The 26,611-nt window shown below is 42.2% G+C and overlaps 1 long non-coding RNA gene and 4 other non-coding genes across 10 annotated transcripts in view; all 5 read right to left on the bottom strand.

Annotated features, from left to right (window-relative positions):
- LOC105260691 overlaps positions 1-26,611 on the bottom strand; it is a 92,294-nt gene that overhangs the window by 54,551 nt on the left and 11,132 nt on the right. For 2 of the 6 annotated variants that reach the window (XR_006599989.1, XR_006599988.1), the window contains exons 3-10: positions 23,439-23,506; positions 22,373-22,444; positions 19,443-19,514; positions 16,481-16,580; positions 14,748-15,773; positions 9,459-9,545; positions 3,938-4,017; positions 1,298-1,402 (exon numbers count right to left, since the gene is read on the bottom strand). This is a non-coding gene — a long non-coding RNA (uncharacterized LOC105260691). Of the gene's footprint in view, positions 1-1,297; positions 1,403-3,937; positions 4,035-9,458; positions 9,546-11,015; positions 11,684-13,034; positions 13,587-14,747; positions 15,774-16,480; positions 16,581-19,442; positions 19,515-22,372; positions 22,445-23,438; positions 23,507-26,611 lie in introns of those variants that run through there. The other 4 variants (XR_006599992.1, XR_006599990.1, XR_006599993.1 and 1 more) reach the window with 4 other exon arrangements.
- Positions 576-647, bottom strand: LOC111561207. Its single transcript, XR_002743564.1, has one exon. It is a non-coding gene; the product is annotated as a small nucleolar RNA SNORD113/SNORD114 family (small nucleolar RNA).
- LOC111561204 lies at positions 5,339-5,410 on the bottom strand. Its single transcript, XR_002743562.1, has one exon. It is a non-coding gene; the product is annotated as a small nucleolar RNA SNORD113/SNORD114 family (small nucleolar RNA).
- On the bottom strand, positions 8,109-8,180 carry LOC111561195. Its single transcript, XR_002743553.1, has one exon. It is a non-coding gene; the product is annotated as a small nucleolar RNA SNORD113/SNORD114 family (small nucleolar RNA).
- LOC111561197 lies at positions 11,111-11,182 on the bottom strand. Its single transcript, XR_002743555.1, has one exon. It is a non-coding gene; the product is annotated as a small nucleolar RNA SNORD113/SNORD114 family (small nucleolar RNA).

The following is a 26,611-nucleotide window of genomic DNA, read 5'->3' as shown; positions in this document are numbered from 1 at the left end:
TTAGTCCTTGCTTGGCTTTCTTTCCATTAGGCACTTATGTAAGCAATTGTTGGTAATGTCGAGGATTTGCTCCTTTTCTTTTTTTTTTTTAATTTTTTTTAATATTTATTTATTTTTGAGACAGAGACAGAGCATGAACAGGGGAGGGGCAGAGAAAGAGGGAGACACAAAATCTAAAGCAGCTCCAGGCTCCGAGCTGTCAGCACAGGGCCCGACCCGGGACTCGAACTCACAAACTGTGAGATCATGACCTGAGCTGAAGTCGGACGCTTAACCGACTGAGCCACCCCGGTGCCCCGGATTTGCTCCTTTTCTAAATAGAACCAACAACCAGCTAGCTACCACCAATCTGAAACAACAGGGACTCTCATGGAATAGGATATCTATCCTTTAAGGACAAATGTGAGATAGACTTGATCGATTTAGATTACGAAATTCAGTGTCTGGGGAAATAATATAATGATACATTTCACAGACATTAAGAATTCAAAGCTCAGGAACTGGATCTTAACTCGTCCTAACTTGTGCTGTAAGCCCCTCTCTCACGGAAGAAATAGCTAGATTTCTTTTTCTCAGTGGACCTCAAAGGTACAGAGTTTAATTAAAATCTTTGATTCATACATCTCAGAATCCTCATCATTAATCTACACCGAACATCTTGTTCTTCCTTTATTTACACATTCCTTGTTCCTTCATTCATGGACTCACTCATAACAATATAATCTATTCTCATGAATCAAAGAGCCCAAAAACGACATCCTTGAATATCACCAAGAACCGGCTCTACACCCATTTCCCACAGTGCTAATAAACAAGGGTATTCTTTGCAATATATACGTATGCTGTTTGCATATATAAATTAACCAACATTCTCGCTCCGTATCAGCTTCAATGGTCCACGCCTGGCCCTTTTACACTTAAAGATGATGCAGTGAGTAACCATGGGAACTTTAATCTTTCTCCACATCTAGAGAGACAACAATTTTGTCCATCTTCTTGTGTGTTTCTCCCTCAAGGAATTCATAGCTTAAATCTTTATCAATGGAGAAGTACTTAAATGCATTGCAATGCAAAAATAAAACACAATGTGAAGCAATCCTAAAACTGAATGAAACGTCCAGCATCTTTTTAACTGGGTTTTACTAGTCCTGCATCTGATTCAACCTAAATCTCAATTCGGGTCTGTGCTGGGCTCATTTGGCTTTATTTTTTAATATACTCGTTGATTACTTTGAAAAATCCAAGCAACACTCACAAACCACCCTCCCAACCCAAGAATATAAACTCTGCTACTTACATCAATTTCTTCTGTCCTTACCCCCACAGTTTGCTAAAGCCAAGATCTTTAGCATTAGAGAATGATTACTTCATCTGTGGTGTGTTCACTTAGTGAAAATGCAGACTTTCAAGAGAAAGAAAGAGTCCATAGTTAGATTTTTTAAATGGAGGCTAGTCTTGCAGTATTAGATCAATCATAAACACGGGTCATTTCAGAAAGAATGTCATCATTGCCGATGAATCGCACTCTTATTTATTGACTTATTTAACTTTTCTTTTTAAGCAGTACAATGAACACCAACATGAGAATAAGAACCATTATCTATCATAAATATCTGTCTACATACTCCCTATCCATAAATTTAACAACTCAGTGATTACTTTTAATGGACCTCACTTGTACAAAATTGGATAAATGTAAATCTTTGTTTTACGGCATATTCTCACCAATGAAGCACACATTTTTCTGATTTATGTCTACTGATTCATTTACTTATTCCTGTACATAATTAGGCATAAAATAAATCAATTATCTTCCCATTTTTCGAAAGAATTTCTTCATGCGAATTTCTATGTACACCTGAAACTAACATTACACTGTATGTTAACTAACTGGAATTTAAAAAATATTTCTATGTGTACTTTGTCCAAAATGGAAGGAATTTAGAGTTCTATTTCTTTATCTGGACAACTTTTGCATATAACGGGAATAATCATTATCTTTGGTTCCTAACACACATTCCTCATTGGCCCTTGCTCAGCCTTCTTTTGAATAATTAATCTACAGGGAAATGCACTCCTTCATTCCCTTATGACAAGATGTCAGTACCAATGAAAACCAAGGCACGGAACAGGAATATTAAGTATCCAGTCTACATGCTCTTGGCCGATAGACACAAATGATTACTAAATCATCTTTTCAATTTTTTTAATTAAACTAGTGAATACAGTTATATTAATTGTAACCCTGGTCACATGACATATCCTCAGTATGGGTTCACATTTGGCCCTCTCTCAATAAGACAATATTTAAGCAATTGTTTATTTATGTAAACATTTTTTTTTTTTGTCCTTCTTAATTAAAACCACCAAACAAAGAATCAAGGCAGCGACACGAACTCTTGGGTACATCTGCCCATACTGTCCTTATGGAAGGGCTCAGAGCTTTGATTCATCTATAGAACCTGATGTTTCAAATATACACTAATAATCATTTCTGCTTTATTACATAACTTCATAGCTCGTCCACATATGGCCCTCCTTATCTTCATTCATTTACACATTTCCTTATTCATTCATGAATTCACTTCCCTACAAGTTTATTTTATCCCTCTCTCTCTCTCTTAGATTTTATTTTTATTTTTTTGCAATAGTCCACAGATTTCTAGACGGGGATTAACACAATTCCGTTTACTTGTTTTTTCTATTTTTTTTTAATTTCTTAAGTTTTTATTTAAATTCCAGTATAGTTAACATACAGTGTAATATTAGTTTCAGGTGTACAATATAGTGAATTCAACACTGCCATACAATACCCAGCGCTCATCACAACAAGTGCCCTCCTTAATCCTCATCACCTATTTCCCCTACCCGTCCCTGCCTCCCCTCTGGTAATCATCAGTTTGCTCTCTATAGTTAATTATTGTTTTGCCACTCTCACTCTTTTTTTCCCCCCATGCTCATTTTTGTTTCTTAAGTTCCACACGAGTGAAACCCTATGGCATTTGTTTTTCTCTGACCCATTTCGCTTAGCATAGTACACTCTAGCTCCCCCCGTCCTTGCAAATGGCAAGATTTCATTCATTTTGATGGCTGAGTAATATTCCATTGCAGATCTATATCACATCTTCTTTATCTATTCATCCGTCAGTGGACACTTGGGCTGCTTCCATAATTTGTCTATCATAGATAGAGCTGCTATAAACATCAGAGTGCCTGTCCTCCTTCAAATCTGTATTTTCGTATCCTTTGGGTAAGTACCTAGTAGTGCAATGGCTGGGTCGTAGGGTAGTTCTATTTTTAACTTTTCGAGGACCCTCCGTGCTGTTCTCCAGAGCGGCTGCACCAGTGTGCATTCCCACCAGCAGTGCAGGAGGGTCTCCCTCTCCCCACATCCCACACAATTCTGGACTCAGACTCAACCCCCACCCCAGGACTCACCATTGTCCTAAGCTTTGCACTCTTTTCCTTCAGTCCTTTATCCTTTAGGTTTATTGATATGCTCACTGTTCCAACAATAGAATCAATGCACAGAAATCACTAAAGCTCAAAATAAGATCCTTAAGTATCACTAAGATCTACTGATAAGCTCATTTCCCGTGGAGCTAATACATTACGTCTCTTTTTGCAGTGGCCTTCAGCGTAGGCCATGTGCTCCCTCTCACTGACTCTTGTGGAGGGATGAATGTTAAAATCCGCAGCCGTGTAAGTATCCCTGAAAACGTATGAAACATCTACCACCTTTTTAAAGGAGTCATCAGTTGCGCAGAATTGAATTACTCCTCATTATCTCTGGTTCATAATCTATTCCTGTCATTGGTAATGTACAGCATTCTTTAATTTTGCACTCCTACATAGCTTTTTATTACTTGAAATACTTCAGTGCACAGCCATGAACAAGTTCCCCTAACCAAGTACATAGACTTTGACTGTTACTCACCTCAGAATTTAATGCTCCTTCCCCACAGAGCCACAGTCTTCACCATTAGATAGGATTAAATCAACCGTGGTGTCTTCATTCTGAGGTAAAAATCAGGCTTTAGAAATCATGAAAAAAAACACACATTTAGGTATGTGTGAAAGATACTAATCGTAGAGTTCTCGATTAAACATAAAACTTGCTTCTTTTCGTTGGCTCAAGAATATCACTACTGTTTACTTACTCCATTCATTTTGAGTTTTTTCAGATTTTATTTTTAAGTCATCTCTCTACCCACCGAGGGCTCGAACTCACAATCCTGAGATCAAGAGACGCATGTTCTGCCGAATGCGCCAGCCAGGCACCCCTGATTTTAATTTTCAACAATAAAATGAACACCACTGAATCCATCGCTCCACTCACAACTGATAACTATGACTCTTATAAGCATGTCCGGGTACTTTACATAGCTAAAATCTACATTACCCTTCTCCATGGATCCTTCTTAAACCGATCGGATAAATTTAAATCCTTGTTTCACGGCATATTTTTAACAATGGTCCATGGTTGGCTCTACTTATTCATCCATTCATTCATTCACTCATTCAATGACTCATGGAATAATTTCACCTGTTGTTCATTATATAAAGGCACAGACAGTACCTTCACTTATGGTGAGCACGGTATAACATCTACAGATGTCAAATCACTATGTTGTGCACCTGAAACTAATGTAACATTGTGTGTTAACTGCACTTTGACTTAAAAAAAAAAAAAGAAAAAGAAAAGTGAATTAAAATGGGAAGCATCTGTCTGTACATTATACAAACTGGGAAAAGCCTGGCTTTTTAAAAATATAGATGCAGTAGTATAAAAAAGGATAATCAGAGTCCTTCCTCACTGGTGTATGATTTTCACCTTTTAAACAAAATATGAATCCATTCATTTGGTTATAATAACATATAATATGTCATTGTCATAAGTCACTGGACAATGCTTTAAATAATACTAACAGGAGATCATATGCTCAGAGCAAACCATCTTGTCATGGGACCCATTCTCATGACTGGTCCATAATCTTTTTTGTTTCAATTAGATCTTCAATTATTTACCGATGCCAACCTGTTTCCCTTAATAAAATAAATCAGCAACCTGCCATCAATTCATAATGACAACATTCAACCTTGGGCATACTTTCCTATCTGCTCCCTCTGAACAGAATAAAGTCTACTTACTTTCCTAGACCTCATTACTTCAGAAATGTTTCAAAACATAGTCTCATCATTAAACAATGTGTGGCTCTCCTCGTCCTCATTCACTCCTTCATTTCTTTCCTAACCAGGCATCATTTCACGTGTAATTATTCCCTTCTTGCTTTGTAAACACTTTCACCGTAGAGGGAATGGCTACATTTCTTCTCGTAATGACATTAGAGTTACAGAGCTTAATCAAAATCTTTAATCCAGACACCCCGGGGTACTCATCATTGATCCAAACTTGGCATTGTTTTGCCTTCTTCATTCATATCTTCCTTTCCGGATCATTTTTCCATGCATAAATTATAACACGGTCAATAGCCATGAATCACAAATGCCGAGAATAAGATGAATGGTTTGTACCAAGGTAAGTCTATTTGCATTTGTCCCACAAAGCTAATACGCTTGATGTCTTTTTATTAGTGCACCTCTGGGTTGCACGTAGGGATTGACAGCTGTTTCACATCAACATCATATTGATAAGAAGTTTCTGCTCGCCTCTTTACGTATCCTCATTGTAAAGAGGGTGAAATAAACAACTATGAACCATCGTCTTCCCTCACAACTAGAACGATGTAATTTTCTCCATCATCCTACATCCCCCTCCCTCAACAAGTAAATAACCTCGAGCTTTAGCAAGGAAGGGATATACTTCTAAATGTACTTTGGTGCCAAACTAAAATGATATATATTGTCACGTGGCCCTGAAAATGACTAATCATGAACGGTTCATAACATATTCATATCCTTGGCCAATGCTTGGTGTTCTTTAATTTTATATATATATATATAAATGTTTTATATTTTACATATTATATATATAAATAATACACATTTACATATTTTATAACCAATTTTATGTTTATGTATTTCATTACATATGTATTTATATATACTTATTACATATAAGTATATTTTATATATTTAATATATTTATTATTATGCTATTATTAATATGCTATTTTAAATTTTGTAAAATAAGTCCTTGGAAAATTCATGAACAAACTCGCCAGAGACCAGGGACTGTAACATTTATGTTGGTCTCTATGCTCTTTACCCACAGAGGCAACAACTAAGATCTTTCTCATTAGAGAATTATTCATTTGGCTGTGGTGCGTTCATGCTGTAAATTAAAAGCCAATTCTAAACAGTCTCCATGAGATGTTTTTAAGTGGACATGAGTTTCACACTGCCAAATTAATAACAAAGCTGGATCATATCACATTCTCATTACTGGTGCAAAGACTCAACTCCCTTCTATTTTATCAGCTTATTTTATTTTCATTCTTTAGCAATGTAGTAAATATCATTGAATCTAAGACTCAACTCAAGAATAAAGCCTGGGTGACTCAGTCAGTTAAGCGCCCAACTCTTGATGTTGGCTCAGGCCATGATCTCACAGTCGTGGGATCGAGCCCCACATCACGGCTAGACATGGAGCCTGCTTGGGATTCTCTCTCTCTCTCCCTCCCTCCCTCCCTCCCTCTGCCACTCTCCCCAATAAAATAAATAAATATTAAAAAAAAGAAAGTTGAGGGGAGCCTCGATGGCTCAGTTGGTTAGGCATCCAACTTCAGCTCAGGTCATGATCTCCCTGTTGGTGGGTTCAAGCCCCGCGTCAGGCTCTGTGCTGACAGCTCAGAGCCTGGAGCCTGCTTCCAATTCTGTATCTCCCTCTCTCTCTGCCCCTCCCCCACTTGCACTCTGTCTCTTGAAAATAAATAAATGTTGGAAAGGAAAGGAAAGGAAAGGAAAGGAAAGGAAAGGAAAGGAAAGGAAAGGAAAGGAAAGGAAAGGAAAGGAAAGGAAAGGAAAGGAAAGGAAAGGAAAGGAAACTGAGGCACCTGGGTGGCTCAGTCAGTTAAGCGTGTGACTCTTGGTCTCAGCTCAGGTCACGATCTCACAGTTCATGAGTTCCAGCCCTTCTTCGGGGCTCTGCACTGACAGCACTGAGCCTGCTTGGGATTCTCTCTCTCCGTCTCTGTCTGCCCCTCCCCAACTGTGTTCACACGCTCACGCTCACGCTCCCTCTTGCTTGCTCGCTCGCTCTCTCTCTCAAAATAAATAAACTTAAAAAATAAAACAAAAAATTAAAAAATTAAAATAAGAAGAGAAAATCTTTCTTATAAAAAAAAAAAGAAAGAAAAAGAATAAGGCTTATAACTTTTACATGGCAGAGAGAGAGACGGAGAGATTGAGAATCCCAAGCAGGGTCCACGTTGTGAGCACAGAGCCCGACACGGGGCTCGAACTCACAAACCATGAGATCATGACCTGAGCCGAAGCCAAGAGGTGGATGCTTAACCAACTGAGCCACCCAGGTGACCCTTCCTTCTTCTTAATGAAACCAACCACCAGCAAACTCCCAGCAATCCAGACTTACATGCCCATGTACATATAGTTGTGTGCACTCTTACACTTCTGGACCTCCCGTGTGTTCTGAAGAGGGCAACAGGTCTTACCTATGTATTCTATTGAAACATGGTGTTAAACAAACATATCACCAGTGATACTTGTTCCATGACACTCACGTGTGATCATGTTTGTCTTCATTCAATGACACATTTATTTATTCGTGCATTCACTGATTCACTTACACTGATACAATCCATACCCAAAAATCACTAAGACCCAAGAACCAGATCCCCAGTGGGCTTGAACTTCTGCCCCAGACTCTATTCCCTTAGAGAGAATGACTAGGTCTCTTTTCTTTCCCTTTCTTTCTTTCTTTCTTTTCTTTCTTTCTTTCTTTCTTTCTTTCTTTCTTTCTTTCTTTCTTTCCTTCCTTCCTTCCTTCCTTCCTTCCTTCCTTCCTTCCTTCCTTCCTTCCTTCTTTCTTTCTTTCTTTCTTTCTTTCTTTCTTTCTTTCTTTCTTTCTTTCTTTCTTTCTTTCTTTTGTAAATTCTAGTTCCTCTACAGTTAATACACAGTGTTCTATGGACCTCAGAGTTTAGGGTTTAATCAAAATTCTTGATTCATATACCCCAGAACTACTCATCATTGATCCAAGCTTAACATTCTTTTTCTTCATTTATTTATGTATATATTGTGTATTGACTGTTTATGCATTACTTACTGATTATTTCCTTCATGGCCTCACTGGTTTAAAAAAAAAAAACTACCTCCTATGAATCACAGAAACCCAGGGACAAGATCTTTGAATACTGCAGAGAGCTGTGTACGAGCTTATTTCCCACAGAGATACTAAACAAGATCTCTTTTTAATTGGACCTCAGTGCTGCACATATGGATTAATCAATAAACTTGCCATCCATCCCACGCACTTCACTGCTCTCTGCTTGCTCATCTTTCGCTTACGCTCTTCGTATTTTGAAACTAGTGCCCTGAACCTACCATTTGACTCCAGAACTAGAATGCGGACAATACTCTCTAGCTTCCCGGGTGCTCCTTCCTCAAAGACGTAACAACCTAGAGAGCTATCAATAGAGAATGTTCTTAAAACGGGGTGCAAAAATAAAACAGAATATTAAAGCAGCTGTGAAAGTCAACGCAAAACCCTCAAACTTTGTTTTCAATGGATCTCAATTATACTGAAATGGGCTAATCTTTTTTTTTTCTTTAACATGAAATTTATTGTCGTATTGTTTTCCATACAACACCCAGTGCTCTTCCCAACAGGTGCCCTCCTCCATACCCATCACCCGCCCTCCCCCCCTCCCACCCCCGTCAACCCTCAGTTTATTCTCAGTTTTTGAGAGTCTCTTATGCTTTGGCTCCCTCGCTCTCTAACCTTTTTTTTTTCCTTCCCCTCCCCCATGGTCTTAAGATTCTCAGGATCCACGTAAGAGTGAAAACATATGGTATCTGTCTTTCTCTGTATGACTTATTTCACTTAGCATAACACTCTCCAGTTCCATCTGAAGAGGGCTTATCTTTTTTTTTTTTTACATTTCTTTCATTAGTTTTCTTTATTTTGAGAGGCAGAGAGAGAGAGAGCACGTGTGGGGGAGGGGCAGAGAGAGAGGAGACACAGAATCGGAAGCAGGCTCCAGGCTCTGAGCCGTCAGCACAGAGCCCGATGCGGGGCCCGAACTCACAAACTGTGAGATCATGACCTGAGCCGAAGTCGGACGCTCAACCGACTGAGCCACCCAGGTGCCCCTGAAGTGGGCTACTCTTAATCCATGGTTCATACACATTCCCAGAGTTCCACGTGTGGTGTGCTTTGATTGCATTTATGTGTCCACAGGCCATTGCTCCTTTGAAACAATCCCATGGACCACAGGAATTCCCTCCAAACCAAGAACACAAACTCTGTCACTTACATGAGTCACTTTGTTCCTTATCCATAAAAGTGACAGTCAAGATCTTCTTCACGGGATAGTGGATAAATCAGACTGGGTATGCTGACTCTGCAGAGTAACAAGCAGATTTTAGAAAATGGAAGAAGCAGTATGGATTTAGATTTTTTTCAAGATACCTCAGTCCTACTGTAGTAGATTTCTCATAAATCCCTTATTTACCATATTCTGATTATTAGCCCACAAATGGCCTTCTTACTTCCTGACTTCTTTAAGTTTTTAATGTTTATTTTTTGAGAGAGAGAGACACACACATAAGTGTGAACAGGGGAGGAGCAGAGAGAGAGAGAGAGAGAGAGAGAGAAAGAGAGAGACAGAATCCAAAGCAGCTCCAGGCTCTGAGCTGTCAACACAGAGCCCAACACGGGGCTCGAACCCACGAACTGTGAGATCATGACCTGAGCCTAAGTCAGATGCTTAACCGACTGAGCCCCCCAGGCACCCCTTACTGACCTCTTTAATTATAATGCATGTAATACAATGACAACTGCTAAACCGACAACCTAGTGGAAGAATTCAGAACGACACCTGTTCCACATTCAGGACTATACCTGTTCCATATTCTGTCTGTTAAACCCCAACCGCATAGGTCCTAGTCTAAACTGTCTTTTTTTATGGTTCTTCCTTGATAAGAATTTTATACATTTATATCTTCATTTCTTGACATATTTTCATCAATGATCCGTGCCTGGCCTTACTTTATAAATTTATTCTGTGTTTTTATTTATTTACTCATGTAAAAATTTGTTCTCTTTTTTTTTTTCAAAAAAATGCAAAATGGTCTAAATATGAAAAGTAATCATCTCTACACCCTTTACCCAAAGTGAGCAGAGCCTCAAAGAAACCCCTTTTACTTATATGGATACTGAAGGGTAGAACAAAGGTAATAATTATCTTCTTGTAATAACATATTATCCTCACTGATACATGTTTGCCCTCTTTTAAATAATCTCGTCCTTGGCTCACTTATAATAGCATCCTCGATACTCTGTGAAACCACATCCCTGGACATACCTAAATAATACTAACATCTTCCCATAAACTCTATACCCGCAGAAAAACAATTAAATGGGTCGTTTTCAAAAATGATACTGATTGGAAACCAATTTGACAATAAATTTCATATATTAAAAAAAAATGATACTGATTGAGAATAACTCATCTAACCCTATCTCTCATTGGCCCATGCTCGATCTTCTTTAAGTACATCTGTAATCAATCATTTATTATGTTTCCCTTTCCAACCCCCCTTTTCTTAATAAAATTTGTAATAAAATTAACAACCTCCAACCCAGAAGCAATACTGATACCTGCCTACATATTCCTGATGAAACGTGGTAAAAAAAAAAAGTCTTAGACTCTTAACCTACTGGAACTCAGCTCCTCAGAAATGTTTTAATAATAATTTATTTCTCATTAGATACTCTCATAATTGGTAAAGACTTAGCCCTCGTTGTCTTTGTTCATAGATACATTTCTTTACGTACTGAAACAATGAGTCACTAATAAAAAGACCCTTACCCAAGGTGTACAAAGCCACAAGCAAGACACCTACATTCCTGATTTCTGCCCCGGTTCATGTCCCACCAAGGAAAGAAATTAGGTTTGTTTTTATGATAGACCTCAGAGTTATAGGGTTTAATCAAAATCCTTGGTTCAGACACCCCAGGGTACTCATCATTGGTCTAGGCTTGGGACTTTTTCATTTACTCATTTATACATTTGTTTATTCATCCATCCATTCATTCATTGACTAAAAATCACTTGTTCATATTCATAAATCACAACAAGGCAAGAATAAGATGTAAGAATATTACTAATGTCTGTCTTTTGTCTAATTTCCCCCAGAGCTAATCCCCCAGATCTCTTTCTACAGTGGACTTACTGTCGCACATACAGATCAGTCATTCTTTCTGCAAACCCACATTCATCATAACCCTGCGTGGCCCTCCTTTTCTTTAATTTGTTCAAATTTTAAAATACATAACGAAGAAAACCCAGGAACATCTCATTTTACTTTACCAGTAATTTTCCATCTTTACTTGTGTATCTCTCTCAACATGTTAGAAACCCAAATCTCTGGGGCACCTGGGTGGCTCACTCGGCTGAGCGTCCAACTCTTGAGTTCAGCTCAGGTCATGATCTCACAGTCAGTCGTGAGATAGAGACCAGCATCGGGCTCTACACTGACAGTGCAGAGCCTGCTTGGGGTTCTCTCTCTCCTCTCTCTCTCTCTCTCTCTCTCTCTCTCTCTCTCTCTCTCTCTCTCTCTGCCCCTTCTCCCGCTCACACACACACACCTGTGTGCTCTCTCTCTCTCAAAATAAATAAACTTTAAAAAAAAAAAAGAAAAGACTCAAATCTTGATCAATGGTGGAATGTGTAAATCGGGAATGGCAGAATATAAAATGAAATATTACAGAAATGTAAAGTGAATGACGTGCCTCCTTTCACCTTTTTTTAAAAAGGACCTTGCTTAATACCCATCAATGTTAACAAACGAAAATTTAAGTTAAAAAATGATAAACAAACAAACAAAAAAAGGACCTTGTGTGTTCAAAGTTAGATTAATATGAAATTTTGTTTCATGGCACATTTCACAAGGGCTCATTCTTAAGCCTCTATACGTATTTGTCTATTTGCTTATTTATTATTTAATTTGAGTAGTTATGGATTAACTCATGATTTATCTATCTTTGAGAAGATAATTAACAAGAGTAAATCTACCTACAGCCCAAAGTGAAATAATATGACATGAATCCATCTGTCCACCTGAAATAAATAGGTTGGAGCCTAGACTTTTTGTTTTTTATATGGACACTGGTAACAAAGACTGTATTTATCCTAACCCTCGCTTTATGACTTATGTCCATCACTGGTCTATGATTTGTCCCCTTTTAATTAACCGAACGTGTCATAAACATACTCATTCATTCCCTTACGATCCCTAGCTTGGAATCTGAAGAAACTGGTCAAAAACTCTCAATAAAAGTAGTATCTGTCCACTTGTTCATTACCTACAGAGGCAACCAACCAGACCTTTGTTGTCATTTAATGCACTCAATAAATAAACTGGATTAATCATAATTCTTATCATGTGACATAATTTCAACACTGGTCTTCTTCAATTGTCTTATGTATTTCTCTTCTTTATTTCTTCTTTATTCTCACATCCCTTTTTAACAAACAGACATCAGTGCTTTCTTTTCTTAATGGACTTCAGTATTTCAAAAACATATTAATAATAATTCTTGGTCTGTGTTACACACTCATCATCGGTCCATACTTGGCCTCTCTTTTCATTCATTTATACATTTATTTAAATGATTTACTCATTGACTCACTTACACAATAATAACATAATCAATACCCACAAGCCTCAAAAGTCTAAGATTAAGACCCTGCAATCTCTCTAACCTCTGATGACAGGCTCATTTCCCACAAAACTGAGACCAGGCATTTATTGCAGTGGATTCCATTGGTGCCCATCTGCATTAACCAACACCTTTGCTCACAATGCTGTGCTCACTCAGCACTTACCATGTTTCAGTCTCTTCTATCTAGTTATTTACTCAGCTACTTGTTCCTTGCAGGTCATTTTCCTTAAAAAACAAAAACGAAACACAGCAGGACACCAACGACCCAATACAACAGCACTGATTAGTACACACATCTATTCATATGTCCATTAACCACGGAGATTAACCGATGCACGTTGTTTTTACGGTTCCGGTGCCTCATAAAAAATTTTAAAATAATGCTCACTTTAATAGTAAGTAAGTGTGCTTTTCCCTGTTTTTCCCATTTGTCTATTTACTTTCCACTGATCCATTAGTTGACCAATAATAAATCAATATCCGTGGGTCAGAAAAACGAAAAGATCCTTGACTATTGCTATCATTGTTGCATAGTAGTGCCGGCCAATAAAACATAATGCAAGCCACCCATAAACTTTTCAGTTTTCTAGAATCTATATTTTAGGGGTGCCTGGGTGGCTCAGTCGGTTAAGCGACCAACTCCTGATCTTGGCTCAGGTCACGATCTCACAGTTCATGAGTTTGAGCACCGCATCAGGCTGTGCACTAAAGGCACAGAGCGTACTTGGGATTCTGTCTCTCCCTCTCTCTGCCCTTCCCCATCTCTCTCTGTCTCTCTCTGTCTCTCTGTCTCTCTCTCTCTCTCAAATAAAAAAATTAAAATAGTAGAATCTACATCTTGTACATTTTTAAAAGTAAAAAGAAACAGATGAAATCAGTTATAATTGTACATTTAACCCAAATGTATTTAAACTTAAAATGCTATCATTTCAACATGTAATCTATATGGGTGCCTGGGTGGCTCAGTTGGTTGGGTATCTGACTTCAAACTCAGGTCATGATCTCACAGTTTGTGAGATTGAGCCCCGCATCGGGCTCTGTGCTGACGGCTCAGAGCCTGGAGCCTGCTTCGGATTCTGTGTCTCCCTCTCTCTCTCTGCCCCTCCCCTGTTCATGTTCTCTCTCTCAAAAACAAAAAAATATTTAAAAATTTAAAAATAAAACATGTAATCTATATAAACACATTTTAATGACATGTTTTACATTTTTTGGAGTGCATCTTCTAAATTTGGTATGTATTTTCAAAATAAATTAACATCTCAATTCAGACTAGCCACATTCTAGGTGCTTGGTAGCCACCTGTGGCTAGTGGCCACTCTATTGGATGGCACATGTCCATAGGCTAATTTCCCACAGAAATAATATGCTATATATCTCTCTATAAAGGTCAACAGCAGATGAGTCTATCAACATGCTTTCTACATACCAATCCCACATTCATTACTGGCCTGTTCATACCTCTTTGTTTTAATTCATTTGTATTTCAAAGATAACACAATGAACTATTATGAATCCACCATCGTTCAGAATAGAAAACTGATAATATTTGTCCATCTCTCCAGGGCCATCCTCTCAACCAGTTAACGGCATAGAGTTTTTATATCAATAGGGGAATGTTTAAATCAACAGTGGTACAATATTTAATACTGAAACATTAAAATACCAATAACACAAGTAAAGGCTTTGGCATATTTTTTAATGGAATTAAGTCGTATTGAATTGGATTCCCCATGATCTTTGGTTCATAGCACACTTATCATTGGTTCATGCATGGCCTCCTGTATTACCAACATATGAAACTATCTGTTTCTTTTAAGTAATACAGTCAACATCCATGAGCAAACCATTCCAACCAAGAGCAAGAACTGTCACTTACATCAGCCTCCAGGCTCCTTACCCACAGAGGCAAGCTGTTTATCATTACAGATGACTAATCAGCTCTAGTGCATTCTTTCTGTAGAATAGAAACCAAGTATTAAAAAAAAAAATGAAAGGTATTAGATTTAAAACTTTGTAAATTAATGTTAATTGTGAAATCCCAGATTAGCTATAATCCATTGTTTGTACCACATTCTCAATATTGGTCCATGCTTGGCCCTCCTTCTCATCATTGACCCAAAAACAGCACTCTATTTTTAATTGACTTGACCAATTAATGGTTCTCAACTGTTATTCTGGTGAATACCATAGAATTGATCACCTAAAATAAGAATGATGACCATGACCAAAAATAAATAAATAAACAAAAAAACCCCACTAACTCCAAATTTGATGGACAAAAAAAGAAGGACAAAAAGAATGAATGATGGCTATTACCAACATCTGTCTTTATTCTTTTTTTCCTATACAGTGACAGCCACAGGTAGGGAGACCTCACATCATTTCCCCGGTAGGGTTCCACACTTCTCTGTCTCCTATTCTCTTCCTTTCCAACAGGGAGGTATGGAGGTGTTTCCAACACAACCTGTTTACCCCATGAGGACAGAGATCCCATCTCTAGAAGTTTCTGCATGAGGAGAGTCACATCCAAACCAGAAGCGAATCATGATGGTCTGGACTTTGAACTGAGGCACCGACTGCACAGAATCTGAATAATCTTAATTCTGGGATAATGAGAGATTATTGTCATAGGCCCATGTTTGCCATCTCTGGCTTTATTCCTTCATCTGTTCATTTCATTCATTCATTTACTTATTTCTGAACACCCTCAAAAACTTTCCAGCCAAAGATTTAAGAACATCAACTGTTACTTACATTTCTTAATGTGCCTTATCCATCCAAATAAGATTCAAAATTCTCATAAATATTGCATGGTTAAATGAACTATGGCATGCCCATTTCGTGCAAGAGAAAGCAACCGTTTAAAAAAGGAACACCCTGGATCATTTTCAACGGCTGTCACCTGTATAGAATTAAAATAATCAGCCTTAGTTTATGAAACATTATCCTCATTCATCTACACTTGGCCCTTTTTAATTTAAGCCTTTAAAAAAATCACCAAACAATACTTATAAATCTTACCCAACAAATAGAAAACTACAAATATCTATGCCTCTACGAGCATCGCTTTCACCAAGTAACCACCCCAAATTTATCCAGGCGGAAGTGTCTATATAAACCATAATGTATGAATTAAGAGTAAAATGCTATTAAGTTAGGTAAAATAGCATAGATTTTTTTGTTTTAATGTCCTTCAAATCTGTATGATTATGTAATCATAAATCACAAATCTTGTCTTCGTTAGTCCACTCTTAATCCTTGCCTATTTTATTTAGGCATGCATTCATTTATTTTTAATAAATCAATAAACACACATGAACTCACCCCTCAACCCAAGATTAATAAGAAAAGGCAACAATTATATTTATATAAAGAGATATACATGTTCTGTACATATATACACATATCTACAATTAATGTACATGAATATAACTGTTTCTTTTTACAGATAGCAATGATTTACGCCAAATGAGATCCATCACGTTGGTTCATGACAGTCTCCCCGTTGGTCTATGCTTGGCCATCTTGGATTTCATTTGTGCCTATTCACGTTTAATAAATCAGAAACATCCATCAGCCAACCACCCAGCTTACAACAACAACACGAACCATCACTCATGTTGGTTGATCCATGGTTCACTTGCCAGAGAGGTCACAGCCAAGATCTCGATCAACAGAGCGTCAATAGACCCACTCTGGGGCCTCTGTTCTGTGGAACACAAGACAGTTATTAAAAAGGATGAAACAGCCCAGGTATTTTTTAATGGTCATCAGGTGAGCAGCACAGGACTAAATCACAGTTTGGTTCATGACACAGGATCACCATTGGCCTAAGCGTAGGTCTCATTGTACACATCTTCTTACTCAACAATTTTATAAGACACATGCAAGACCTAATCAAAAAAAAAAAAAAGAATGACGCCCATTACGAGTATCTGTCTCTATGCTCTTACCCACAAAGGAACCAGCCCAGATCTTCTTCCTAATGGACTCAGATATGCAGAGTTGAAGTAATAACAATCTTTGATTCCAGGTATAATCGCGTCATTGTTTCCTACTTATCCCTTTTACTGTTTTTAGTTATTTTTTAAAATACAATAAACACATCAGGTCAGCACTAATGCAGAACCAAAACAGCGATCCATACTTATGTTAGTACTTATATACCAATGCTTCTTATCCACAGAGGTAAGAGCTTTGTTTTCGTTTTATGGTTTTAAGTGGTCCACAATTATACCTAAGTGGATTCATCTGAATCCATAATTCATAAAACATCATCTTTGGTGGTTCATTATCAGCCCTCTTTCATTCTGTCATTTCTTTTATTTACTCATCTAATTCACATTTAACGATACAACGAACACACTTGAATCCACCATTTAGCTCAAGACCAATGACTGGTCTATAGGACCATTGATACACTTCCTACCGCCATCCCAACACCTTTGTATTTACTGGGCTTTGTCTCTGTTTTGTTTTGTTTTGTTTTTTAATAACTACCATTGGATAGAACAGATTACTACTCATAACCCTTGTTTAAAAACACATCCTCGTCATTGGCCCATGCTTGGACCTCTTTAATTTTATTTATGCATTCATTCATTTTTAACTATTCAGTAAAACCCATTAAGCCCCACCTACAACCATCCACAGTTTCCCTCCCCACAAAGATCTTTCCTCTCTGGTGAAAAATCCCAGTGCGCCCATTCTATGGAACACAAAACCCCATTCAAAGGAAGAAACTAGCCTAGACGTTTCTTGTTTGTTAATGTCAAGTTAGCAGACCTAGATTCATCATAATCTTTTGTCCAGAATACATTCTCACAATTGCCGTATTCAAGGTCTTCATTATGTTATTTATTCTTTTATTATTTTAATAATAAAATTAATAACCACAAACCACTCCAATCTCTTTTTACGTCCCTCGGTTGTGGAGAATTAATCACGATCCTTGGTTCAGGGTTGCTTCTGGCCATTGCCCCAGGGCGGTTCATCCCCCTCTCATTTCACTGATTCTTGAAACCCATAAACAACCACATGACCCCCACCTCCAATGTCCCCACTCTTAGCCCCTTGCTGCCCTCTGCCTTCAATGGTCACTCCCAAGCCTCCTGAGTGCCCTCCCCTCCCCCTTTCATGTATATAAAATTTTATCACACATATGTATTCTTTACAAATATTTTCCATGGGGCAGCGGCTGGCGGGGCCTCTGCAGACCTCCGTCAAGGGGGACAATTAATACATACGACTGCCTGAAGAGCACACCAGCCAGGGGATGGTAAAAGGACTCAAACCCAGATCCTGGAACTCTGTCTGCCATCTCTGCTTTGCATGACTACGTGCTCACCATCATAAGGCACCATCACCAATGGTGAGAGCATACGTGCCCACATCACGCTACCCGCCTCCAAATCCAGCCTCAACCCCGGACGAGCTGGGCAACATCAGACGAGTTAACTGACCTTTTTATACCTGTTTCCCCATCTGTGAGATAGTCCCAGCCCTGGTCCCTGAGCAGAAGTAGCCATTATTTTTCACACCAAAGGCAACCAAGTAAACTCCCCCACCCCCACCCTGTCTCTGAGCCCCTCACCCAAATCTTTGTTCCCTCTGTAGCAGCGCCCGAGCTGTGGTGCTAGACAGACAGACAGACCAGGTTCCACCCCAGCAGGCACTCATGAGCTGTGTAACTGCAGAGACGTGACCTGGCCTCTCTGTCTTGTGCCCCGACTTGGGCGATTTGTAGACTGAGGACAGCGGCACCCTCGTGGGTCCAGCGTGAGGGTGCAGAGAGCTACCGACAGTTCCTCAAGCAGCTCCCACCCTGCACACCCCCCTCCCCGACCCACCCACCCACCCCACTGGCCAAACAGCCCCCCCGCCCAAATCTGATTAGAGAAACGAATTATCTCGACGCTCAGGCCAAGCCGAGGGTTTCGGGAAGGTTGGGCCTCGGGCAGGAAATTGTTGGGATCTGTTCTTTTTTGGACACGACATCAAAGCTTAAACAAGTGCCCTGGAAAATAGAAATCCATCTAAGGGATGCGCTTTCGAAAACTAAAATTCATTGCATGAAATGGGGCTGCCCTCTGGGGGGTCTCTGCCAGGAGATCCTTGACGTTAAAATTGTTTCCCAGAAACTCCAAAGGCTTCTGCTCTGACCCTTACTGACAATATAGCCATTTTCCTGCCTACCCTCTCCCAGACAGGCCTGGTAGGTGCCCAGCACGCTGACCACGGTGCCACTCTTGAGACACAAAAAGTTAAAAATCAATTAAGTTTAAAACCGTACATATGTTACGGATATGTGTGTATCAGGTAATACACACATACGTGTATCCACTTGGGGACTCTCCTGAGAGAGTCATGGGAAGAGCGCTAGGCTAGGAACCTAGGCTCCTGCCTTTGCCTTCATCACACTGCGTGGCCTCGGCCAAGGCCTTTCCCCTCTCTGAGTCTCAGGTGGCAACGACCCACCAGTCTGCCCTCCCTCCCAGGTGGTATGGAAGCGAAAGGCATAAAGTTTAAGTGCAAGTTCCCTCCAAGGAGCAGAGGATCGTTAATGTTGTACCTCCTGTACCCAGCACGTAGTGTTCACAGCATGCCTTAGCATACATTATCTTGTTTGATCCTCACAGCAGTCCTGTGAATTACACATAATAATCATAATTAGCCAATATTGATTGAATGCCTACTCTGCACCAGGCACCATGCTGCCTGCTTTGCATGCATCGCCAGTCTTCTGGGGTGGGTACAATTCAACAGCATCTCTTTTTTTTCTCCCCCACCCCCTCCAAAAGTCCTGTGCACACGTTTTGTGCCAGGCACTGGTCTAGGTCCTGGGATACCGCAATGAACCAAACAGACAAAATCTGAGAGCTACTATCCCCTGGGTAGAGACAGAACAAACAACATTAAAAATAAGTAAGTACGATATGTGGTATATGAGCCAGTGGTAAGAACGATGAAGAAAAACAAAGCAGGAAAGGGACAGCAAGCAACAAGAAGGACACAAACCCCACCGAGAAAGTGATATCTGAGCAAACATTATTAGTTCCATCTTACACACAAGGGAACTGAGCCTCAGAAAGGTTAAGTGACTTACAAGTGGTCACACAGCAAGGAAGATGCTGAGCCCCAGAGTCTTGTCTTCCCTACTTCTCCCCACTGCCTCATTTTTGTAGTTCTTGCTCTCTGATGCCCCACTGTCAGCACACAAGGTGAGTGTGTGAATACGTGTGTGGGTGAGTAGAGGGGTTCGTCTGACCTCCCACACAGACAGTCTCAGGAGCACAGGGCATCTCCAGGGTATACTAATAGTCCTGGGTGAATAAATACACCATCCTTCTTAGAGAAGGTGCAGTGGTGACAGTTCCCACAGGACTTGCACAGACACTGTGTCAGGTCATGCTAAAATCCTATCATGCACCCATCGTAGCCAGCAAGTAAGCACAGATGCTAACGCCATACCCTGTCACTTAGCCAGTAGGGCATCCAGAGGTACCCTTCCCCCAGGAACACCCCCGCATGCAGCTATCCACTGCCTAGGCTGAAGTGGCAAACGTTCTACCCAGAAAGGGGAGGAGGTCTCCCAGTCCTCATGGCCTCCATGAGGTAAGACTCAACGGAACAATTCTTTGTTCCAGCTGGCCACTCTTAAAAGAGCAAATAAAGAAACATTTCTAAAGTGATTATTTTCTCCTCCCCCGACCAAAAAAAAAAAAGAAGAAAAAAACAGATAGAGAAATAAATTTGAGAAGAACATATATAAGACCTTAGGAAACTTGCCCACTGCTTCTAGAAGCCATGAAGTTGAACCAAGACAACTTGATTGCTCATCTTGCCCTCCTCCTCAGCTTCTTTTCAGCTCCCATTCAATCTCTCTGTAAGTCTCAATACCTCCAAGGAAATTCCTTCAGGGGACTTTCACCTATTCCGAGGCTTAACATTTCATTAGATGGATCATATCCATTTGGTGTATATATTTCTCATTTCCCTAACTGGAGATAAAGTCTTCTAGTCTTAAATTAATACATGTGTTTCTGTTTCACTGACTCCCTCTCCAAAGGCAAACTCACATGCCTCTCTGAGCTATATGCCCCAGCTATCGGCAGAACGTGTAAAATGATCTTAGCAGCCAGAGATATTAAACATCTCAATAAAAACAGTTATGACAATTATAATTTTAACGATCATGAAATATTTATTGAACACTAACCATATGGGAAACATTGTTTTAAGCACTTTAAATGTTTAAATCATTTAATTTTCAAATACCCATTAATAAGGTTCTGTTGGTATCCCCATATTACAAGTGAGGAAACTGAGGCACAGAGGTTAAATACTCACAAAACCAGTCAATGTCAGACCTGTGAATTAAGCCTGAGCATCTGGGATATGTATAACAGGATTTAGCCCATAAGCAGATTATCAAAACATATCTGGCTGAATTTGAGCCAGGCCTTCAGGGAGGCTTGCTGATCTGTCTTTCAGCCCTCTGTCTGATTCCCTCTAGGCTGATTCCTTGTATACCTCCAGGCTCTAGAGTCATTTTTACACCCGCTTCCCTTAGCATTCAGTCCTAATAGGAACTACTGGAAATTTGACTGAATTGTACTGCAAGAGGTCAGTGGTGTGTTTGACCTTTATATGTGTGATAGTCACAAGTAGGACAAACTAGAGAAGGTGTTACTTGAGAAATAAATTTAGAGTCTGGGGGATAAGAGGTCCAGCTCCCTGATAGACCAGGAGGGTGAGTTGAACAAGGGTTAACCCCAAGGAGTGAAATGTTTTTTCAGGCACGGTCTTAGAGAAAAAGAAATGGGAAGAGGGTAGGAGTTTAGAAGGAAAAAGCAGACTAAGGTCCAAATCCTGGTTCCCTACGCGATTTGGGGCAAGTCACTTATCATTCCTAAACCTCAATTTTCTTGTATCTTAATTGAGGATGGTAATTGCTATCATGGAGGGTCACTGTGATGATTTAGGGGAGGTAAAATTATGCCAAGTGGCTACCAAAGGACTGGGCATGTGGTTGGGCTCAGGGCTTAGTCATCGCGAGCCAGCAGAAGAAGGCTGACTGCTGTTTCTCATCACAGTGTGAAAACCGCTGAGACTGAGAGTCGCTGCTGAGAAGCTCCAGCACCACAGCCAGGGCCTGGTGTCTGTGAGCTGGCAGGAGACCTGTTGTCCCAGAGCCACCTGAGCCAGTCAGTACGCTCAGAGGCAGAACAAAAGGCAGGAGCTTCACCAGCACGCTCCACTCAGAGGAAGCATCTCTTCAGAGACCAAGAAAGCCTTTGATCTTGGTGAGAAACTGACTACTCTCTCTTCCTCATCCATCTTTCCACCCTCTGTACGTGAATTTGTTCACCCATCTCGCCAGCAGGCATCAGCCTCCACACCACCTCTCCACCTGCTGATGCCTCATGGAGGCAGGCCTCCATCCATCAGACCCCCCATCCCTCCTTCCACCTCTCCATTATGTACAGGAATCAGACAAACCTGGACTGGAATCCTGGGTCTTGCTTCCTAGCAGAATTTGGACAAGTCACTAACCTCTCAAAGTCCTCTCACCTGTGAAATAAAGGGAAAATCTGCTACAGCTGGGGTGACGATTTAAAGACAGAGTGGACATACCAATGCCTGGCCTGAGCAAATGTTCATCCCCTCTGTTTCTGCAAGTGGGCCAGGATCTATACAAGAGAAAAAACTGCTACATCTCGCAAGACATACAGAGAAGTGCATTTTATTTTTATATTTTGAATCTTCAGTGTTTTACTGGTGTGCAGTCCCCCGGGACATCCAGAGATGGGCGGTGGCCAGAGCAGTTCGGGGTCCTGGTCCCTCCTGGACTCACAGCAGAAAGTGCCACCTAGTGGACTGGCAGCCAGTGGGGTCCCTGGTAGGTCCCTGGTAGGGTTGCTGTCTGCTGTTGGGTAGAATTCTGAGCCAGCCGGAGGTCCCAGTCCCCAGACTGCGCTGCCCTTGTTCGGACGCGGTTCACCCACGGCACTCGGGGGCCCGGACTGCTGGGACCCTTTTGCTTTGTGGATGATAGCTAGCTCTCTTTTGCCTACCCTGGCCCAACTCCCCTTTAAATGTTTCCAGAATCGGGCTCTGTGCTGACAGGTCAGAGCCTGGAGGCTGCTTCGGCTTCTGTGTCTCCCTCTCTCTCTGCCCCTCCCCTGCTTGCACTCTGTGTGTGTGTGTGTGTGTGTGTGTGTGTGTGTGCGCGCGCGCGTGCGCACGCGCGTGCGCCTCTCTCTCTCTCTCTCTCAAAAATAAATAAATAAATAAATAAATAAATAAATAAATAAATAAATAAATTGTTTCCAGGAAAAGAAAAAAAAAAGAATATTCTAGCACCCCCTATTTGCTGAGTGTCTGTCACCCATCAGAAACAGGGCTGGGGGCTTCATGTGCATGGTCTCTAATCCTCTAAATGACCCTTAGGGAGACCCAGAAGTTGCCCCATTTTCAGTGAGAAAACTGAGATTTACTGAGGTTGGGTTATTCACTTAAGGTGAGGGTTACACAGTCAAACCCCTGGGTTTGTGGCTGCACTCACCTTCTGTAAGCCCAGCGCCCCCCCTGAAAATGCAGGAAAGATTTTGGACACTGCTTCGAACGCGCCAACTGCAAGAGAAATTTATGAGTCAACTGGGGATATTTGAAGGCTGAATAGATGTTGGATGACATTAAAGAAAGGCTGTTAATTTTTTAACTGTGAAAGTGGCATTGTGGCTATGTTTTTAAAACAGAAAAGAGTCCTTCTTTTTTAGAGATATGCACTGAAATGTGCTCGGAGGAAACAATATGGTGTCTGGAGTTTGCTTCAAAATAGTCTGGGGTGGGGGTTGGAAGAGGACAGTACAAGGCTCAGACCAAACAAGAGGGGCTGACAGCTGTTGGCACCTGGGTGGCAGCAATGTGAAAACTGTGTACATTGTAATAAAAATAGGTATTCCTTCCTCTGCTTTTGTGTTGCTTCAAAGTTTACGGAATAGAAGGTTTTAAAGACCAACAGGTAAAAATACAGAGCAGGGGGGAGGGGGCAAGAAAAGGGAAGCCATTTAAAAAAGCAAAGGGGCCCAGGGTCCAACCTCAACGTTGGGGGGTATTAGGGAGCTGATTCATAGGAACAAATGCCTCCAAAGTGGAAAGGGTAGGGCCACCTGGGTAGCTCGGTCAGTTGAGCATCTGACTTCGGCTCAGGTCGTGATCTCACGGTTCGTGGGTTCGAGCCCCGCGTCGGACTCTGTGCCGACAGCTCAGAGCCTGGAACCTGCTTTGGATTCTTCGTCTCCCTCTCTCTCTCTCTGCCTCTTCCTCTCTCTCTCTGTCTCTCTCAAAAATAAACATTAAAAAAAATTTTTTTTTAAGTGGAAAGGGTACAAGAAAGGGGCCAGGGCTGGTGGGAGCAAGCCGTTCTGAGTTGGGCGGATTAAGGAGAAAGGACTAGGGTGCAAGGACGCTAAGGAACAAGATGCCCAGCAGCCACCCCCAGGCCCTCCTGCCTCCCTCAGACCCCACCCCCGTGCTCCCCCCAGGCCCTCCAGGCCCCTCACAGACCCTCCTGCCTCCCTCAGACTCCCCATGTTCCCCTCAGACCCTCCTGCCCCCCAGGGGTGTCCTGTCAACCTCTTAACTGGCTCTAAAGGGACCTGACGGCACCCCCCTCCTCCAGGGCCGAGGAGTCCTGAGGAGTCCACCTGAGGAGTCCTTCCTGAGCCCAGCTTGGCTGGTAAGGATTCAGCTCTCTAGCTATCAAATGCCTTTTTTTTTTTTTTCTGGCTTTATTTTGTAGTTGGTTTTTTGGAAGGAAAAGAGTTGGTGCTTTTGCCCTCAAACTGTGTACCAAGCTGCTTTCACTGTCCTGAACCCCTTTCTCCCCCCTCTCTCAGCGTCCCCCTTCTCCCTCAGTCATATCTCCCACCACAAACCGACAAACACTAGACCCCAGGTCCGACCAATTTCCCCAGACCCTAGGGCCCAGCACAGGCCCCTCCACCTCTCCCCCAGTTCTGGCCGGTCCACAGCGGCCAGACTCTCTGTGCAGGGCGGGGGGGGGGGGGGGGGGCGGCTTCCTGGACACCTCGCCCCCCTGGAAACGCTCCTCCCTCACCCCTCATTCCCCATTTTGGAAAGTCTGCCGGCCACCCAGCGGACAGTTCCTCCCACCGGACCCTCAGGCAGCCTGCTGCATTGCAGCACAGCCCTCAGTGAGGGAGGGGTGCAGCCTGCAGCCACCCCGAGCCAGAGCCTGTCACCCCCTCCCAGCTGTCCCGGGGCAGGGACTGGCCCCCTCTCCCCGCCCGCATTTAAAAGCGCAGCTACGAAAGCAAAAGCACCAGCCCCTACTGACTGTCTCCCCCTCCTCACTTTCCGGGCTCAAAAATGTGGCCCAGGCAGCCCCCTTGTGGCACTTGGGGGCGCCACAGACTCTTGGCTGGTGTCTGAAGAATTCAGACTGTCTGATTCCACTGCACCGTGAGTTGGCACAAATCTTAAGTGGCCCAAGTCCTACCCGATGCAGACCTGGCTCACCGCCTCGCTGAGTCGGGGGCACAGCTCTCCTCCCTCCTTCGCTCCCTCCACATCGCGCCCTCCGCGCTCCCTCCTCCCTCGGCCCTCCCTCCCGGGAGCCAGAGCTCTCCTGTTGAATACTGCTCCGAAGCAGACAGGTGTCTGAGGACTGGAACGGTGGTGGGGGGTGCAGGGAGGCTGTGGGAACAGGGGCTTTTCTCACAGTGACGTTTGGTTTCCATCACCATCTCACGTTTGGGGAAACTGAGGAGCAGGGAGGCTCGTAGTCCCTGTGCCTGTCAGAAAAGGGGCTGGAGACCCTCCCTCCGAGAGTGGGTTCCAGCTTAGAGCAGCTCCCTGAGGTGAGGGGCTGCCCTGATGACTCCCCTTCTCCCCCCCCCACCCCCTGCTCTCAGCCATCACGCCCTCATCCCCTCCAAAGCCAGTCCTTCCCAGGAGGAAGCCCTAAGTGCTCTCCCCCCACCACCACCCTCCCCCCCCCCCCGCCATGAACTCCATCGTCTCTAACGCACCGTCCACATAAACAAGCCCCAGCCCCCTCCGTCTCTATCTGTAATCTGCTTGGAGGTGGGCAGGGCCCTCTCCGCATCAGGTTAATAATGCCATTTTCATAAGCCTCTGCCCATAGGTGCTCCCACCTAATTTTGAATCTGCCCTTCAAACGGATTGGGCCACAGAGGAGCTGGGATCTCAAGCACCGCTGGGAGGTGCTTATAACTAATCAATCTATCCCCTGCCCACCCACGCCCCCCCAGCACTCAGCACTGCCTTGCTGAACAGTCTTCGGCAGCAGGGTGTGGTGGGGAGCTTCCGACAGCCTGGGGTTCCATCCTAGCCCGACCTCACACCAGCTGAGAGGCGGTGAGTATGGGATTTCACATGTCCCTGCCTCAGTTTCCTCATCAACTGAATGGGGATTATGAGGCTGGTGCTCAGAGTTTTCACTGGGGTGAGTCCTAGGCAGACAGCCCGGCCCCTAGGCAGGGCTCCAAGAAACCTCCACTGTTATCATCCCCCCCTTGATCACTTGATGCATGGTGACTTACTCCCTGTGTCTCTCCCCCACCAGGCTGAGTTTCCAGGACAGGAAGCTGACCGGCACTGCTTGGTGGCCAGCCTCCCCCTCGGGTCTGGGCCTGAGAAGGTAGGTACGCTGTGGTGGTTTGGAGAATGGGTGCATGGGTGGATGGCCGT

Source organism: Felis catus, chromosome B3 (assembly GCF_018350175.1).
Source record: "Felis catus isolate Fca126 chromosome B3, F.catus_Fca126_mat1.0, whole genome shotgun sequence".
Lineage (NCBI taxonomy): Eukaryota > Metazoa > Chordata > Mammalia > Carnivora > Felidae > Felis > Felis catus.
Note: the sequence above shows the minus strand (reverse complement) of the source record. Positions and strands in the feature narration are given on the sequence as shown.